The sequence below is a fragment of the Saimiri boliviensis genome, chromosome Y (assembly GCF_048565385.1).
Source record: "Saimiri boliviensis isolate mSaiBol1 chromosome Y, mSaiBol1.pri, whole genome shotgun sequence".
Classification (NCBI taxonomy): Eukaryota; Metazoa; Chordata; class Mammalia; order Primates; family Cebidae; genus Saimiri; species Saimiri boliviensis.
Genome location: NC_133471.1, coordinates 15,871,767 through 15,887,986, shown reverse-complemented (window position 1 = coordinate 15,887,986; position 16,220 = coordinate 15,871,767). Strand labels below are relative to the sequence as shown.

General features: G+C 47.7%; 1 pseudogene; it reads right to left on the bottom strand.

Moving 5' to 3' along the window:
- Positions 1–6,545: 6,545 nt before the first annotated feature.
- LOC141582953 (testis-specific Y-encoded protein 3-like) lies at positions 6,546–13,769 on the bottom strand (annotated as a pseudogene).
- Between the last annotated feature and the right edge of the window lie 2,451 nt (positions 13,770–16,220).

Genomic DNA, 16,220 nt, shown 5'->3' with positions numbered 1-16,220 from the left:
CTCAAAAGAAGAAAAATAGAAAAGAAAACAGGATCCACCGAGTCCCCAAGTCTTAAGTGGGTGCCTAATCTTCAGGAGAAAGACCCTCCTGCTTTTAAAGTAATCATTATTAAAGTTGTAGGGTACACGTGCAGAAAGTGCAGGTTTATTACATAGGTGTATATGCGTCTCATTGGTTTGTTGCATTCATCACACCATCATCTACTTTAGGGGTTTCTGCTAATGTTATCCCTCCCCAGCCCCCACACCCTACTATTCCTCCCCTACTCCCAACCCCCTGCTGTCCATTCCCTAGTCCCCTATTCCCAAGCTATCCTTACCCTGACCTGCAAACCTTGCTGTCCCTCCTCTAGTCCCCACACCCTGCTATTCCTCCCCTAGCCCCATAACTGCCCTGCTGTCCTTCCCCTAGCCCCTAACTCCTGCTATTCTTCCCCTAGCTCCCACTCCCTGCTCTTTGTCCCCTAAATCCCCACCAACTGCTATTCCTGCCCTAACCTCTAAACATCTGCTATTCTGGCCATAAGCATAAGCCCCACCCCCTGCTATTCCCCCCAGTACACAGCCCCTGCCATCCATCTCCAATTCCCCATCCCCTTGCATCCCTTTCTTAGCCCCCATACCTGCGTGAGAGGCCACAGTGTGTGATGTGCCCCTCCCTGTGTCCATGTGTTCTTATGGTTCAACAACCATTTATGAGTGAGAACATGCGGTGTTTGATTTTCTGTTCTTGTGTCAGTTGAACCCCATCCAAAAGTGGGTGAAGGATAGGAACAGACACTTCTAAAAAAAAAGACAATCGGATCGGAAAAAGCCTCCTGCTTGTAGACACGGGAAAATCTACACTCAGGGTCCTGATTAGAAATAACAGGGAACTGTGTCCCCTCTGAGACAGTCTTTGCAGGGCATTACTGAGCCTAGTAACCCTGTCAGAATGCTCCCAAGACTGTGATAACTTCAGCCTGCCAGGCACACGTCCACCATGCTCATCAAAAATATTGTCCCAAGGCAGACATGGAACCTAATTTTTTAGAAATCTCTTCTGATTGCAGAGTGAAAGGCCCTGTGAGAAAGACAAATGTCATTCCGGGGAGAAAAGCAGGTATTTGGTGACAAAAATGTGTGTGGATGATGGATACCGGACGGGAGGTTTCCAGAAAATTGAGACAGCTTTTTGGAAAGGGCTGGTAAGAGGGACATTTTCTGTACAGAGGAAAGGGACTCAAAGTCTTCAGAGTATGCAAGCAGAAAACTTAAAGGAGGTAGAGATAAAAGTAGCTGTTAGGCCAGGCATGGTGGCTAATGCCTGTAATCCCAGCACTTTGGGAGTCTGAGGAAGGAGGATCACCTGAGGCCATCAGTTCAAGATCAGCCTGACCAACATGATAAAACCCTATCTCTACTAAAAATACAAAATTAACAATGCATGGTGTTATGTACCTATAATCCCAGCTACTTGGGAGATTGAGGGAGGAGAATCCCTTGTACCCGGGAGGCAGAGGTTGCAGTGAGCTGAGATCAAGCCACTGCACTCCAACCTAAGCAACAAGCCAGACTTGTCTCAATAATAATAAGCATCATCATAACGGTCAGGCCCAGTGGCGCACCTCTGTCATCACAGCACTTTGGTAGGCCAAGGAGAGAGGATTACCTGAGTTCAGCAGTTCGAGACCAGCATATCCAACATGGAGAAACCTGCTGCTACTAAAAATATAAAATTATCCAGGCAGGGTGGCACATTCCTGTAATTCCAACTACTTGGGAGGCTGAGGCAGGAGAGTCATTTGAACCTGGTAGGGGGACGCTGCAGTGAACCCAGATGGTGCCACTCCACTCCAGCCTGGGTAACAAGAGCAAAATCTCTATCTCAAAGAAAGAAACAATAACCAATTTGGGAAACTTTAATCTGTGTAACCTAGAGATTTGTTGTATGCAAATTTGATGGATTTCCTGTAATTTGGTGGAATTCCTGTCTTTTCTTTACATTTGCTGAAGGACGTTGTATCTTTAACACCCTTGCTCCCAGGAAAATTCATAGAAAATGTGTCCCCTAAGGCCAGGCATGGTGTCTCACACTTGTAATCCCACCTACTCTGGAGGCTGAGGGAGGAGAATCATCTGAACCTGGCTGGCAGAGGCTGCAGTGAGCTGATGTGGCACCACTGCACTCCAGCCTGGTGACAGTGTGGCACTCCATCTCCAAAAATTATAAACATTAAAAAATTTTAAAAATTTGCAAAAATACATGTCTTCCCTTTCCAATGTCTGGGGGACAGCCGGAGAAGAGCCATTACTCAGAATTATATTATGTTTTGTTTTGTTTTGTTTTTGAGATGGAGTCTTAGTGTGCTGCCCACCTGGAGTTTAGGGGCTACAGCTCAGCTCACTGCAAACTCCACTTCCCAGGTTCAAGCGATTGTCCTGGCTCAGGCTGATGAGTACCTGGGACTACAGACACCCACCATTGGGATGGGACAATTTTTATATTTCTAATAGAGACTGGGTGTCACCATGTTGGTCGGGCTGGTCTTGAACTCCCTACCTCAGGTGATACACCCACCTCAGTCTTCCAAAGTTCCTGGATTAAAGGTGTGAGCCACCAAGCCCAGCCCAAAATTAAGGTTTTGAGCATAGATACTGAGTTTCCTGTCCTACTCAACACAAAATCTGCTACTCCTAGAAGTAAGTAAATCTAACTTGAGGCCAGGAGTTCAAGACTAGCATGGCCCACATGGTGAAACCCAAACTCTACTAACAATGCAAAACTGAGCCAGGCATGGTGGCTAGCAGCTGTCACCCATCTACTCCAGAGGCTGAGGCAGGAGAATCACTTGAACCTGAGGGTGGAGGTTGCAGTGAGTGGACTTCATGCCGCTGCACACCAGCTTGGGCACCAAGAGCAAAACTCCATATAATAATAATAATAATAATAATAATAATAATAATAATAATAATAATGTAATATGGCTGGGCCTGGTGATTCACACCTGTAATCCCAGCAGTTAGGGAAGTGCAGGCAGGCAGATGACAAGATCAGGAAACCCAGAACACCCTGGCCAACATGGGGAACCTCGTCTCTACTAAAAATACAAAAATTAGCTGGGTGTGGTGGCAAGTGCCTGTAATCTCAGCTACATGAGAGCCTGAGGCAGGAGAATCACTTGAAACCCAGGAAGCTGATGTTGTCATGAGCCGAGATCTCACCACTGCACCCTAGTCTGGGGTAAAAAGAGCTATACCCTATCTCCAATATATATATATATATATATATATATATATATATATATATATATATATATATAATAAAAAAGAATTATGTCATATGCTGGGAATATTCTCTCACACCTTGAGTGACACAGAGTGAGAATATCACAGCAAATTCATTAATTAAATAGGAATGAACCAACAGGTAGATCTAAAGTTTCTTCTCAAAAAATGAATAAAGTTATTGAAATAAAACAGAATGAATCACCACCTACCTCTGTTGTATTTTTAAAAAAATTAAAACAAATTAATGAATTAAATTAAGAATGAATAAATCCCTAGATCCACATTTTCTTCTGACAAAATTAATACAATTACTTAATTAAACAAGTAGGAATGAGCAACTAGATGCATTATATCATCTCAAAAAAGTAAATAAAATTAATTAAATGAAGTGAGAATGAATCTCTACCTAGATCTATGATTTCCTCTCAAAAAATAAATACAATTAACTTAATAAAACAAGAATGAATCTGCACTTAGATCTATGACTTCTTCTAAAAAATAAAATTAATTAATTAAATAAAAAAAGAACGAATCAGTACATAGATGTGTAGTTTCTTTTCAAAAGGAAAATACAATTAGTTAAACTAAGAATGGGTCCGTACATAGATCCATTATTTCTTCTCAAAAACATAACACTGATTAATTAAGTAAAACAAGAATTAATCAGCACCAAATTCCATAGTTTCTTCTCAAAAACATAAATAAAATTAATGAAATAAAATGAGAATAATCAATCTATGGATGCATAGTTTCTTCTCAAAAAGTAAATAAAAGTAATTAATTAAAGTAAAAATGAATCCAGACATAGATCCATCATTTCTTCTCAAACATAAGTAACATTAATTAATTAAATAAGGTGAGAAGGAATCCATGCACACACCTTCATTTCTTCTCAAAAAAAAAAAAAAAAGATAAAATTAAATAAATAAAATAAGAATGAGAGAACAAATACATCCATAGCTTTTTCTCAAAAAATAAAAATAAAAAAAATATAAAACAACGAATCAAATAAACCAAGAAGGAATCAACACTAGATCCATAGTTTCTTCCACTCTGTAGACTTTGGAGATAAGAATGAGATGCCCTCTGACAGATCTGGGGGTATGTCATCCCCAGGGTTTAGCAGGGCCCGGTGATCATGGCATGAAGGGTCTTCATGGGACAGGTGCCTCTCGTGATCAAAATCCTCCCCACTGGCCCCGGAGTGCACAGGTGAGGTGAGGAGCTGGCCACCTGGCCAGCCTGTGCCCAGCCCTCCAACAGCAGAGAAGGAGGAGCAGAGCCCAGCTTTGGTGCATTTGGAGTTAGTTACCAAGGAAACCAAGGGACCACAAGCCTGAGAGGCTTGAGGACTGCCTCTCCACCCAGGCACGTGAAAATCCATATTAATAAGTAGCAGCCGGGCACAGGCTGGCACCCCCTTAGACGGATACATGCAGAAACGGGGTTCCCAATGATGGCTCCTCGCAGCTGACATCTGCCTCAGTTCCCATTTTGATCTGGGTCATCCTCACTTCAGGAAAGGGAGGGATGGAGATGTGCTTAGACATGCTCCAATAAACACATGGCTTTCTGATCTTTGGGAAACGGCAGCATTTCTGACTTGAGCCGGAGGCTTTGAAAGCCGAGCATGCTGAAACCTCCCTCCCTGGGAGCTGTTAGGTGGGATTAGCTTCTGGCATCACCACACTGCTCTGTCCAGACTGACTTCCTCAGGTGACCCCAGGAGGAAGGGCACTGTGACTCAAGTTTCCCCAGCGGCTCCCAACCACTCTTTGGGATGTCTGTCTGTGAGAAGGAGAGCATTTGTGTTGGAAATAGATGCTCGGTGTTGGAAAGAGAAATCAGAACTGAGAAAAAGTATCTTTCAGCAATGCAATTTTTGCTTCCTGGGCTGCGGGAAGAGGACCCTCACTAGCCATCGTGCCACCAGAGTAAAATGAAGAAAGGAAAACATACACAATTATCCCCGACGCATGTGGGGTCGTCCTTGCTGCTTTGTCTGATCTCTCTTGGCTGGAGCCAGACCTCACCATTTAACCAGAATACAATTGGCTAACAAGCTAAAACTTCTCTGAACAGCTAAAAGCAATGTAGAGCTGGGACACGCCTGTGGCCAAGTCCAGCACAGATTAAGTACAAGGCCATAGAGTGTAGTATGTGCTTGTAAGCACACCATGTCTAACAGGTATATAGGATAGGGCTTCACAAAGTTATGAGCACACTTGTTCATTAAGAAGAAAGGAACTTTAGAAAGGAAGTTTTCTACTTCCCACAATCTGTCCCTATGCGATGCTCTTTGTGGGACTCTCCTCTGTGGCCCTACTGCTAGACTTCTCCCTGGACAGGTTGTATGCTGGCTTATAATTTTTCCTCTTTTACCCCACTCCTATATTCCCAACTTCTGAGACTCTACTGTCTATTATTTTATTCTGTGTGCCCTTTTGTATCATAGTGCAGTTTCTTCTCGTAAATGAGAACACGTGATATTTTTCTTTCTGTTTCTGAATTACACTGCTCAGGACAGTCCTCTCCAGATCCATCCAACTTGCTGTAAAAGGTATTATTTTCTTATTTTTCATGACTGCATACTATTATATGGTGTGTATAAAATCCATTTCTTTTCTTTTCTTTCCTTTTCTTTTCCTTCTTTCTTTTTTTAAAGATAGAGACGGGGTGTCAGTTTGTCACCCAGGCTGGTGTACAGTTGTGTGTTATCAGCTCAGTGCAACCTCCACTTCTAGGGTTCAAGTTCAAACTATTTTTCCTGTCTCAGCCTACCAAGTAGCTGTAAATACAGGCAACTGCTATGTCGCCTGGCTTTTTTTTTTTTTTTTTTGGTGTGCTATTAGAGTTGGGGTTTCGCCATGTTGGCCAGGCTGTTCTCGAAACCCTACCTCAGGGGATCCACCTGTCTTGGCCTCCCAAAGTGCTGGGATTATAGGCGTGAGCCACCTCACCCGCCACCTCACCCAGATTATTTTTTGTATTTTTACTAGAGAAAGGGTTTGACCATGTTGCCCAGACTGGTCTTGAACTCCTGACCTCCAGTTATCTGCCCATCTTGGCCTCCCAAAGTGCTGAGATTATTGGCATGAGCCACCACACCCAGCCTATTTTTTGTATTCATAAAGACAGGGTTTCCCCATGTTGCCCAGGCTGGTCTTGACCTCAGGTGATCCACCCACCTAAGCCTTCCACATTGCTGGGATGACATGTGTGAGCCACCACATCCCCCGCACACACACCTTTCTTTTTTCTTTTTAATGTGCTTGTTAAATTGTCCGACAATGCTCCTGGTTCTTCTGTGAACTGATGATATCGATGAGAAGGAATTTAGAGAGAGCAAGCCGGGTTGTCCTGTCTGAGGAAGCCGTGTCTGGGTGGCCAGGGATGTCAATCTCTTGTGGGAAGGCAAGAACATTCCAGGTTTCCACTGTCCAAGATGTGCTCAGAATCCAGAAAGACAAGCAAATATCGGCTCTGGAGAGTTCCAGCTCTGAAGGGAACCAGGCTGCCTCAAAGCACCCCGAATCATCTGAGAGAGGAGGAGGCAAAGCTGAGCTGGTAATCCACAGAGATAGAAGCTACTGCATCATTCACAATTGCAAATTGCATTATTGGAAAGAAAATTACTCTGCGGATGGAATTACAGATACTTATCTGCTAATAGCACTTATTAACCGGCAATGTTTATCTGCCATTTTGAAAGCTGATATGAACAGCATCCATCTTGCCAGAGAATAAACACCAGTTTACGGGGAGTAAAACGGAGTGTGTGCTGAGCTGACTGGCCGGGTACCCTATTAAACCCATTTGGGTTGAAAACACCCCCTGACTGGGAAGAGTAGAGACAGGGCTGTGTCCCCTCAACTCAGAGAAGCTGAAGAAAAACATTCAGGGAAAAATGCATTATGAAGAAATCCCACAGGTTCTATAAATGAGTGCCCCAGAGAATGCCCCACACGTGCATTTTTTTTTTAATTTTTATTATTAACATACTTTAAGTTCTGGGGTACGTGTGCATGTCATGCAGCTTTGCTACATATGTATACACTTGGCATGGTACTTTGCTGCATTCACCACCCCGATCGTCTACATTAGATATTTCTCCTAATGCTATGCCTTCCCTAGCCCCACCACACCTTGCTACCACTCCCCTAAACCCCATCCTCTGACAGGCCCCAGTGTGTGTTGTTCCCCTCCCTGTGTCCATATGTTCTCATTGTTCAACTCCCACTTATGAGTGAGAACATGCAGTGTTTGGTTTTCTCTTCCGGTGTCAGTTTGCTGAGACTGATGGTTTCCAGCTTCATCCACATCCTTGCAAAGGACATGAACTCATCCTTCTTTTATGGCTGCATAGTATTCCCTGATGCATATGAGCTACATTTTCTTTATCCAGATTATCAGTGATGGGCAATTGGATGAGTTCCTACTCTTTGTTATTGTAAACAGTGCTGCATAACTTGACATGGAAACAAAATAAAGCCCAAATAACCAAGACAGCACTAAAAACTAAAAAAAACAAAGCTGGGGGATGTCATGCTACCTGGCTTCAAACTATACTACAATGCTACAGTAATCAAAACAGCACGGTACTGGTGCCAAAACAGCCATATAGACCAATGGAACAGAACAGAGGCCTCAGAAGTAACACCACACATCTACAACCATCTGCACTTGTTTTTATGCAATTCACTTTCGATAATAAGTATCACCGGAATTCCAAGAAAGGATGGATTTTGTTACCCAGTTCATACCAGGTGGGTGCATTGGGTGTCCTGTTTAGCCAAATTGACACTCTCTATAAGGAGAGTCCATTGCCTGTAAATGAAAAGGATCAGTCACAAGGTGAAAAGCAAGAGAGGCAGAGAAAAACAACCAGGCTGACAAAATTGCCATGGAGTTTGTGTCTATAATCCCAGCTACTTCACAGGCTGAAGAAGGATAATCATTTGAACCAGGGAAGCAGATGTTGCAGTGAGCTGAGATCCTGACATTGTACTCCAGCCTGGCTGAGAGTCAGACTCCATCTCAAATATATATATATATTTAATGTTGGGCAGTGTTCATTGTTGCCAGCTAAATGTTATCCTTTTCCACAGAAGAAAGCTTCTTTTCCTGTCAACAGCAATATAATTTTTTATCATTGTGGTAGAGCACACATAATATTGCCTCTATGATTTCAGCTATTATAAAGAGTGCATTTCACTGGTAATAAGTACATTCAAATAATTATGCAACCATCTTCACCATCCACCTCCTGAATGTTTCCATCTTCCCAAACAGAAACGGTCCACATTAAGCACCAATTTCTGCGGGAGGCAAGGAGGCTCATGCCTGTAACCCCAGCACTTTGGGAGGCCAAGGCCGGCAGATCAGGAAGTCAAGAGATCAAGACCATTCTGGACAAAACGGTGAAATCCTGTCTCTACTAAAATGGAAAAATCAGCTGAGCTTGGTGGCACTCACTTGTAATTCCAAGCTACTTGGGAGGCTGAGGCAGAGAATTCCCTGAACCTGGGAGGTGGAGGCTGCAGTGAGCCAAGATGGAGCCACTGTACTCCAATCTGACTGACAGAGGAAGACTGCATGTCAAATAAAGACAAAGAAAGAAAAGAAGAGAAACACCAGATCCCCATTCCACCTTCCTACTCTCTGCCACTCAGTTCTAGTTTCTGTCTCTGAAATCTGTGCCTGTTCTAGACATTTTAGATAAATGAAGCCATACGCTATGTGGCCTTTCATGCCTGGCTTCTCTCACTCAGCCTGATGTCTTCAAGGTTGATCCACACTGCCACCTGGGTTTGAGCCTTATCCCTTTTCTTGGCTGTATAGTATTCCACTGATTGCACAGACCACATTCTGTTTACCCGCTCATCCATGGATTGTGTTATTTCCATCTTTGGGTTGTTGTGAATCATGCTGCTATGTATGTGAGTGCAGCTGTATGCTCTGTTTTTCTAGGAAAGCCTTTAAAAATATGTTCATACATGACATCATGTCTTTTGCAGGGACGTCGATGGATCTGGAGACCCTCATTCTCGGCAAACTAACACAGGAACAGAAATCCAAACACTGCATGTTCTCACTCCTAAGTGGGAGCTGAAAGATGAGAACACATGGACACAGGGAGGAGAACATCACATACCAGCACCTCTCAGTGTGAGTGGGGGGGGAAGAGCATCAGGAGCAATAGCTCAAGCATGGTGGCCTTAATACCTACGTGATGTGTTGTCTGTTTCAGCAAAGCACCTTGAAAGACGTTTACCTATGTAACCAACCTGCAGACTTGTTCGTGTTACCCAGAGCTTAAAACACATTCTTTTTTAGATGGGGTTTCAGCCTTGTTGCCCAGGTGGAGTGCAGTGCCGTGATCTCTGCTCACCACAACGTCCACCTCCCAGGTTTCAAGTGCATCTCCTGCCTCAGCCTCCCGAGGAGCTGGGATCACAGGCATGCACCAGCATGTCTGGCCAATTTTTGTATTTTTGGTAGAGATTGGGTTTCTCCGTGTTGGTCAGTCTGGCCTCGAACTACGGATCACAGGTGATGTACCAATCTTGGCCTCCCAAAGTGCTGGGCTTGAAGGTGTGGGCACCTCACTGGCCAAAATAAGATTTTCAGAAAGTTTACATAGTACAAAGAAAAGATGTATAATTGTTTTTATTATACCGATGGTAGAGTCAAGCACTTTCTCTGATAAAACATTGGGACCCATGTGAAATCACTAGACTGAATTGCATGTAGGATTTGAGGAGGAAGGCCAGTCAGCTGCAGTCACTTTATGGGGTGGTCAGTGCGCCGGAGCGACGTGCCTCTGACACTCCAGTCCACAGGGGACAGTTGATGGTTTGCTGTCTTCCATGGGAAAAGGTCTTCCCTACCACCATTTTAAAAAAGACCAGCCCCAAAACTGGTCATGGGATTTACTTACAATCTTCTCATTATGTAGTTACCTCCTAGAAAAATCATGGCAAGACCCTTTCCTCACTTTTTTCTTATGCATTACATTGGGGCAAGACCTTTTCTGATGTCCTGGTAACAGGCAAGTCCCTGGACATTTCCCGGTCTGAGCTGCTGGCGTTCTTGTATTTCATGGATCCACCCCCATTCCCCTCACCTCTGTATGTCTGTGTTTTCCCTTAGTCACCTATGCGTGAAGAAATAGAAATTTTAAAAAGGTGTATCCCAAACGCCTTCCCACATGTGTCTGTATCCTTTCTCACATTCCCTCCATACACCTCACATGCCCATTTCTTATCATGTTGCTGGGATCCGAGAGGATTGTCCCATAAAATCACCAGAGAGGTTATTATGCATTCACCTATACAAGAAGAACATGTGAATTCAACATATAAGTGAACTTCAAGATTTCCATCATCCTTTCCTAGCTTAATGTGTCTTATGATACCCCAAACAAAGGATTTTGGAGGTGCCTTGTCCCAGCAAACTGGGCCCTGGATATCTTAGTGCCCATTATCCCCTTTCCTTGAACTACTGCTACACACACACATACCCCCACGTACACATACACACGCACACACGCACACATGCCAATACACCGACAGAAGACACAACCCCTCCCCCAGGCACACACACACACAGAGTCAAACATCCTTGACAGTGTTTATTTTCACTCCATAAAATCCAAGTTCACTCCCTCTTCCTGTCTGCATTCTTTTATGACAGGATCTCTCTTTCTTTTATTTCCTGTGCATAAGACCATGTGGAGTACTGACATCTAAATAATGTAGGCACTTTTTAGGAGTTCTGCTGTTTCAGGTAAAGTCTGGCACACCATCATATTCCACTCGAAATCTGGGAGTCCCGTAGAGAAACACAACTGCATGTCAAAATGCATTTCCTCTGAGCAATAGTTTTAAATGTTTTAATTATAAGGCCTGCCCAGAAAAGACTACCCGTTCCCCTTTTTTTGTCTCCTAAACTTCCTCCTACCGTATGTTACAAGCTGTTCTCTGTCACACCTGCCCCACTGCCAGCATTTTCTCGCTGTGACCAAAGTCAGCTAACCAGACACGTAGTCCCGTAAAAGCACACAGAAATCTGATCGGGCTACAGTAGAAGAACATCAGTCGAAACAGTCATTATGGTTTGTGGCAAGGAGGCATATCCAGGGAGCCCAATCTTAAGGGGCTGGTGGGATGACTGCTGGTGGGTTGGCAGCCATGGAAACAAGTGCCACAAACTGAAGTTAATGATTCAGCCTCGCTTTTCAGTGTGTCTGGAAACAGACTCTGGTTCCCTGGGCTTAAGACTCCCCAGCTCTAACCTGCCGAGCAGTACAGACTCTGATGTGCCTCTTTCAGCCCAAATGCCCTAAATGTACTGGATTCTGTCACTCTCTGTCTCCCTGTCGAGGAATTTCTACGTTTCCGAATGGAGCATCCATGCAGGCTCCCTGCATAGAGGTGTGTCCACCTCCTCATCCTGAGGATCAGTCAGCTCTAGCTCCAACTGAACGGCGCACCTGAAATCTCTGTTCCCTCTTCAGGTGGCTTCATCCTCGTGCAGTATTGCAGGGGATTGTGCCACAGGTCCTTACTTATGATCTATCAGAGGAATCAATTGGGAAAGGCCTCATCAGGGCTTAGAGTGGTGAGCCAAGCTGGGAACACACCGGGGGGTCATTCCTGATGTTTCCCAGGGAGGACCCACCTCAGCAATTCTGTTAGATCCTGCAAAGTTGTCGTTAGAAAACCAGTTGAAGAAGTTACGGCTGCTGTTGTGGTGTCTGCGGTGATAGGCCTCACGTTCATAACGCTGATAGCACTGAATTGGAGTGGAATGAGAAGGCCTGTATTCTACAGAGAGGGAATTTTGTGGGAAGTGGGCTTGATCCGCCCACCCACCACCTTCCTTTCGCCCACGTTGTCAGTGATCCACCCACCAACCACCTTCCTTCCACTGCCCCTCCTGGGAGGCCACCAGTCACCTGTGAGGTTCACGAGATACTCCTGGTAACCACTTTATTCTGGAAGTAGGGGTTGCTCCGAAAGAACAACACGATCTTGCAGACATGAATAGGATGCTTGGTTTCCTGTCAGGAGAAAGTGGAGAAAGCTTAAGTATCTTTTCAGGGGAGGTGCCCACTGTTGCTGACAGCAAGGAGTTGCTTCCCTTTCCCCTCCCCACTAAACCTTCTGGCCTCAGTCTTCACAGCCTCACCTCCAAGTTGATCATGTAGCTAAGCATGTCTTCATCTTGGTCAGTGATCAGGGCTGACATCTGGCGGTGGTTCGCAATCTGACTTAGGTCAAAGAGCCTTCCCATGGATGGAAGGAAGAGCTACACGCAACAGGGAAGCAGATCTAAGAGCCCGAAGGAACAGGGAAGACGCTCTAAGGCTGGGGTACAGGATTTCTGAGATCTGCTTGAGTGTGTGACCTTCGTTTCCCCACCCCCTCCCCCGAATTAAGGCCTCGTGGGTTCACGGAGTGTGTATAATTCTGAGGCTGACTGGGACAACCTGCAGAGGGCTGCTGCTGTCTCAGGAGTGGCAGAAGCAGCTTATACCCGAAAATGCCCTGTCCCAGATCTGACTGGCAAGGGGGAGCAACCGCACTCCGTTCTCAATAGCTCGATTGTCAGAAAAACTCTTCTGGCGAGAAGTCGCTTCTGCTCTTTAAAAAGACGACTCAAACTCCTGCTGCTCGGCATCAGGAAGGGTCTCTGTGCCGCAGGCCAGAGAGCAGGACCCGCGACCGCTCCGGCTTTCCACAGCCAGACTTTCACGCGGCAACTCGCAACTGGCACCTCACCGTGGTTTCCAGAATAGTCATATCCCCGCTGAGCTGCCCGTAAGTGACTTACAGTTCCCCTAGGGCATCTTTCAAGTGGACACACAGAAAAAGTGCTGAAAAGGATACGGCATTGGCCCAGAAGCCGGGGATGCCCCTGATGATGGCGCCTCTGCGGTCCAGGTGGGGCTTGCGCCTGCGCTCCAGCTTTTCCGTCTGCTGAGAAAAGGCCCTCCTGGCTCGAGCATTAATAGGCTCCAGCTCCAGCTGAACGGCCCGCAGCTCCTCCAGTGCAGACTCTGGCGTCATGGGCCCAGGCCCCGGCTGTGCCCGTTTGTCCTGCTGCTCCCGCTCCACATCGGCTTCCTCCTCGGCCACCACTTCCACTTCCGCCATTATGTCGTCCTCCACCAGCAGCGCCTCCTCCTCCTCCCCCAAGGCCTCCTCGTTGCTCTCCTGCGCTCGCGGGAGCCTGCGGGTGGCTTGGCGGACCCCCAGGGCGCATGCGCCGGACTTCAAGGGCGAACTGCCTCCAAAGGCTGTCTGAGCGCGACGCAGACCGCAGGCCTCCCCCAGCAGCCAGTCAGTGCGAGGGTCCCTGGAGGCCACGCCCCCCGGCTGGCCTGCAGCCCCAGCCTCCTCGGGCAAGCCTCCGTGAGAAGCCCTGGGAGCTTGCGGCAGGCGGCGCTGGGTGCGGGCACACGCGGGCTGCCTGCCCTTTGGAATTGTGCGCATGGAAGCGCTGTGCCCTGACTGTCATCATGAGTGTGGCAGGCCATTGACCCACAGGGAACACATGAAGCATCTGAGTTCAGTCGGCAGGCCAGGTAGACGGTACTGAGTGTTCCAAGATCAAGATCGAGAGGAGAGAGAGGGGCACCAGCGCTGTCTGCTGGGGCGAGGGCTGCGGAGAGGCTTGAGGAAGTGGGCGGGGCAGGCGCCTGGGAGGACAGTTGCCTAGTATCTTGCTGGAGTGGAATTTGTCCGCTCGGGCGGTGGAAACTCTCGCTCGGACTCTTGCAGGTCTACGCACAGACAGGCTCCGAGTACCTTGCTTCCTCCCTGAGGATGCTGGACGCCCAGGAGCATTCCTAGGGAACTCGCGTCCAGTGCTCTGGACACACCTTGTGGACCCAGAGGCTACCGCAAGTGCAGCAGCGGCCGTGGTGCCTGCTGGCTGGGCTCTGTAAGACCAGGGCCTCCGCGTCCTGCTCCTGGGCTCCTGTGCGCAGCTGACCCTGTTGGGGTCCTGGGCCCCACGGCAAGTGCCTACGGCAGCGAGCACGAAGGTGCTCCCCAGGAACCCTGGGTCCACGTAGCCGCCGTCTGGGGTTCTCAGCATGGGAGGCCCGCGGGCCTCGTGGGGAGTCCAGGGCTGCCGGGGTCTTGGGGTGGACGCCACAGGTCATGGTCTGTGAGATACCCCAGGAGGGGCCGAGTTCAGGCTGGAGGCACTGCAAGGGAGGGCGGCTGGGGCGAAGAGCTAGGAGGCAGCCTTGCGGCAGGAGGCAGTGCTGCTGGTGGACGACATAACGGTGGACGTGGACGGGGTGGCCGAGGAGGAGGCTGACACTGAGGAGCGGCAGCAGGTGGACCAGCAGGCCCGGCGCCCTGGCCCCAGCAAGCCCTGGCCGGCAACAGACTCGCCGGAGGTCCTTCACTTGGAGCTGGGCTCCGTTCATGCCCCAGATGGCAGGGCATCTCCGGCTTCTGGGGAGATCCGTATCCTTGCAGGTTCTCAGGACTGGAGTTCATGGGACGCGGGGCTGCCCTCCCCTGCAAGGCAGGCACCAGCTCCCCAGACACGTTTTCCTCGCTTTTGCTGGCCCTGCCCCCAAAGGGGTGTAGTAGTCCCTGAGCATATATATAAACTCAGTTGCACCCACAAGAGCCCCATGGGGACCACCAGGCGTGGCCCTGCGGCCCCTTCTACCTACAGCAGTTTCCTCATGGGGAGTCATCCACGCCTCAGGGAGTTTGGGAGAGGAGAACACCGTACACTAAGAGAGTAGCTGACCCTGCTCAGCAGCCAGCACACAAGGGCCTCGTGCGGCTCCAGAATCCCGAGGAAGCAGCCACCTCACACCACCTAGCCCACCCCCTAACCTCCTTACCACTTCTTCGCTGGCTGGCCGCTGGACAGCATAGGCTTTCTCCGCCTCGTTCCACCCACCAGCAAGACCACCACAGTCGTGAACTGCCCCCATGCCAGACACAGGCAGAGGACCACCAAGAAAGGGTGCCAGGCCAAAGGTCTGCCAGAGAGCCCTGCCCCACACTCTCTACCCTCTTCCAGAGTTCCAGGGTGTTTCACCACACACTAACTCAATCATCTGGAGGCTCTTTGACCAGAGGCAGATTGTGCAGCACACCCAGATGTTCCACCGCACCCATATCACAAGCCACCATACAGCCTTGCTTACTTGCTGAGCTGCATGACGGATTTACAGGTCAGGCTGGGAAGCCTGGGTCTAGGGTAGAAGTCAGGACTCAGGGGTTTCTCTGGATCCCAGGGGTTGGTGTCTCAGCTGCCGAGCTGGGTAGCAGAAATGCAAGCTTCCCTCCAGCAGCTAGTAGGCCCGCTTCAGCCCAGCTAGCTGAAATGGTCTCTTTGTGTCCCTACTTCTTCTCCCTTCATCACCAAGCAGGTGGAGGAACTCAGCCATCCTGGGTACCAGCAGCAGGTTGAAGTTGTCCTTTCATGCTAACCTTTACTTCCTCAGTGAAGTGATCATTAAGAAGTATCTCCTTGTCGTCCTAGGTAAGCAGTGCCTCCAGGCACTCCAGGGGAAGTGGTGTGTGAGAGGCTAGGCCTGGCGTGAGCCTTCCCCACCCGCCTCTCTCTAGGGTACAGGGTGGTTGATTCCATTGCAGTCCAGTTGCTGTAGGATCATGAAGGTGAAGCCCCCATCTGCAGAAGGGACACCAGCTACCTGAGCTTGTTCAGCTGGTTGGCTGATAATATGACAATACAGGGAAAGAGACTCAAGAAAATTTTGGGTGCCCTTTGGATTCCTTTAGACTACTCACTTGTAAATTTTTAACTTCTTCCCCCTGTGGTTCTGCTCAGTTTATTATTTGTAATTTATATTTGTTTCCTTATTTGCCTCTTGTGGAACGTTTGTCTCAAAGGTCTTTTTTTTTTTTTTTTTTTTTTTTTTTTTTTTTTTTTTTTTTTTTTTTTTT